Consider the following 3,038-nt stretch of genomic DNA (forward strand, 5'->3'; position numbering starts at 1 on the left):
AGCGGGCGACGGTGGCGGAGGGCGCGTGCTCTCCGCCCTTCCGCGGCTGCGGGGCCGTGCGGCTGCCGGGGCCCGCTTGCGCTCTCCTTTGGCCGCCGCCACAGGCTCGCGTGTGGCGCCGCGCCTGGCGCTGCCGCGCCTCTCCCCTCGACGGCCTTCTCTCCTTGGACGCACCGGTGGCGCCGGTCGCCGGCCGTCCCCGCTCGACCGCCTTGCCCGCCCAGGTTGAGTGCTCGGCGGTCCCTCCGTCGCTGGAGGCCGGCGAGTGCGGGTGACCCCGGGCCGGGCGGTGGCGTCGCCGCTCGGCGAGTGTCCCCCTGGGGGACGGTCGGCCGGAAGGTGCCCGCTGTCGCCGCCGGCGGTCCCGTCCCGGGCCCTGCCCGTCGCTTCCCCGTCGCCCTTCCCGGCCGCGTGTGGGGCCGAAGGGGTGCGGGCGGCCGCGGGGGCGCTTCCCTGCCCGGTCTCCGCGTGGAAACGAGGAGAGCGGGCGTTGCTCCCCGGCTCAGCCCCGTACGCCTTCTGCCGGGCGCGTGCCCGCAGAAGGGGCTCCGAAGGTGCGAAGCGGCGGCGGCGGTTCCGGGAGGGCGGTCGCGGTGGCGGTGGGTCTTGCCGTCCGGCAGGCCTCGGGTGCTCGCGATGCCGACTCGGTTCCCGGCGGCGCCCGCCTCCGGTGCCGGCGGCGGAGCCCGGCTTGCCAGGCACTTTGCCTTCCCGGCGGGAGCGGTCCCGCGGGGGGGCGCCGGTGGAGCGGTGTCGCCGCGTGCGTCTTGGGCGTTGCGGGTCGCTGGGGAGCGCCGGCTGCGCGGTGACGCGGCGGCGCTCTGCGAGTCTGTGGAGCGGCGAAGGGAGCGAGCGTGAGCGGGGCCTGGTGGCCGTTACCCCCCCGCCGGCCGTGGGCGTGTGTCGTCTCGCGATCGAGGCCGGGCGGGATCTGATGGCCCCTGCGGTCTGGCGCGCGCGCGCCACGCCAGCCCTCTGTGCGGAGGCCGGGCCGAGCCCGGGCGCCTGGGCCGCCTCCGAAGGACGGCATGCCGGGGCGGCGTCTCCCCTTGCACGGGGGGAGGCGGTCGGGAGCGCGGGCTCCCCCGCCTTTGACGGCCTTCGGAGCGTTCCGTGGGTTTTCTCCTTTTTTTTTTCCCTCCTCCTCCGTTCGTTGTGTGCTCGTACGGTCGAAGCGAGGCGCGCGCGCCAGCGCGCGTCCTTGCCGAAAGAGACACAGGGTCTGCTTGACGTGAGCGGTCCCGGCCCCTCCGCGCGTGCGGAGTCGGTGCCGAAAGCCAGACAACTCTTAGCGGTGGATCACTCGGCTCGTGCGTCGATGAAGAACGCAGCTAGCTGCGAGAATTAATGTGAATTGCAGGACACATTGATCATCGACACTTCGAACGCACTTGCGGCCCCGGGTTCCTCCCGGGGCTACGCCTGTCTGAGCGTCGCTTGACGATCAATCGCCGTCCGGGGGCCACCCCGGCGGCGCGGCTGGGGTCGCCTCGCAGGCCCGTCGTCCGCGGCCGGCGGCGGCGGCGGCGGCGGCGTCTGGCCGGTGCCCGGAGGGGAGGCGGCGGGGGCCGGCGAGGGAAGCGTTTTCCTCGGCGGTTTCTCGGGGCCTTTCCCTGCGGGGCCCGGTCGTCGGCGTCGTCGCGGTCCGTCGCGTGCCGCGCAGAAAGGGCCTTCGTCCCCCTAAATGCAGACTCGGGGAGCGCTCCGTAGCTTCCCGCTCCCGGAGCGAGCCGCTGGGGTGGAGCTCGTCCTTGCCGGGGCCCCGCCAGGGTGTGGCGGTGGCGGCCGGGGAGAAAGAGAGACGGCGTGAAAACGCCGTGCGAAGGGCCGAGGCAGAGAAGAAGGGAGGCGAGGCGCGGGCCTCGCCCCCGGGCTCCCCCCGTGCGGGCGGCTGTCTGCGGGTGGGTACCGCGCGGGTACCGTGCCGTGCTGCCGTGCGCGCGTGAGGCGCGAGCGCCGGGGACGGGGGTCACCCCCTCCTCCTTCCCCCGCCTCTCTGTCGTCGTCTCGGGCGTAAGAGCGCCGTCTCGCTTCTCTCTCCCCACCGAGGCCGTCTCGCGCCGCCCGGCGGTGCCCCGCGGGCCGTCACCACCGTGCTCCTTTCGGTTCTCGTCTCCGGGATGGGGTCTCCTTCTCCGTCTCTCTCCCCCGCGTGTGTCTCTCTCTCTCGCGCGCGCGCGCGCGCCGGGGGGGGGGGGGTGCCGTGGGGGGGAGTGGGAGGGGAAGGGCCGGCCGTCCGGCCGCGCGCTCCCGGGCGCGCGGCGCGGCGCAGCTTTGGGCTTGCGACCTCAGATCAGACGTGGCGACCCGCTGAATTTAAGCATATTAGTCAGCGGAGGAAAAGAAACTAACGAGGATTCCCTCAGTAACAGCGAGCGAAGAGGGAAAAGCCCAGCGCCGAATCCCCGCCCCGCGGTGGGGCGCGGGACATGTGGCGTACAGAAGCCCCCCTCCCCGGCGGCGCTCTCGGGGGACCCAAGTCCTTGTGATCGAGGCCGCAGCCCGCGGACGGTGTGAGGCCGGTAGCGGCCCCCCGGCGCGCCGGGCCCGGGGCTTCTTGGAGTCGGGTTGCTTGGGAATGCAGCCCAAAGCGGGTGGTAAACTCCATCTAAGGCTAAATACCGGCACGAGACCGATAGCCAACAAGTACCGTAAGGGAAAGTTGAAAAGAACTTTGAAGAGAGAGTTCAAGAGGGCGTGAAACCGTTAAGAGGTAAACGGGTGGGGCCCGCGCAGTCCGCCCGGAGGATTCAACCCGGCGAGTTGCGGTCGGCCGGCGCGGGTTCGGCGGATCCTCGCCTCCGCCTCCCCTCCGTCCCCCGGGCACCCGCCCGCGGGGGCGGGCCGGGGGGGGCGGGCCGGCGCGGGGACCGCCGCCCGGCCGGCGGCCGGCCCTGGCCGGGCGCATTTCCTCCGCGGCGGTGCGCCGCGACCGGCTCCGGGTCGGCTGGGAAGGCCTCCGGTGGGCAGGTGGCCCGGCGCCGCGCGAGCGGCGGCGGGTGTTAGAGCCCCCGGGCAGCAGGTCTCGCCGAATCCCG

The 3,038-nt window shown here is 74.0% G+C and overlaps 1 non-coding gene across 1 annotated transcript; it reads left to right on the forward strand.

The window, feature by feature from the left end:
- The first annotated feature begins 1,283 nt into the window (after positions 1-1,283).
- Positions 1,284-1,436, forward strand: LOC138102310 (5.8S ribosomal RNA). Its single transcript, XR_011147406.1, has one exon. It is a non-coding gene; the product is annotated as a 5.8S ribosomal RNA (ribosomal RNA).
- Positions 1,437-3,038: the final 1,602 nt, after the last annotated feature.

The sequence above is a fragment of the Aphelocoma coerulescens genome, unplaced genomic scaffold, assembly GCF_041296385.1.
Source record: "Aphelocoma coerulescens isolate FSJ_1873_10779 unplaced genomic scaffold, UR_Acoe_1.0 HiC_scaffold_691, whole genome shotgun sequence".
NCBI classification, from domain to species: domain Eukaryota; kingdom Metazoa; phylum Chordata; class Aves; order Passeriformes; family Corvidae; genus Aphelocoma; species Aphelocoma coerulescens.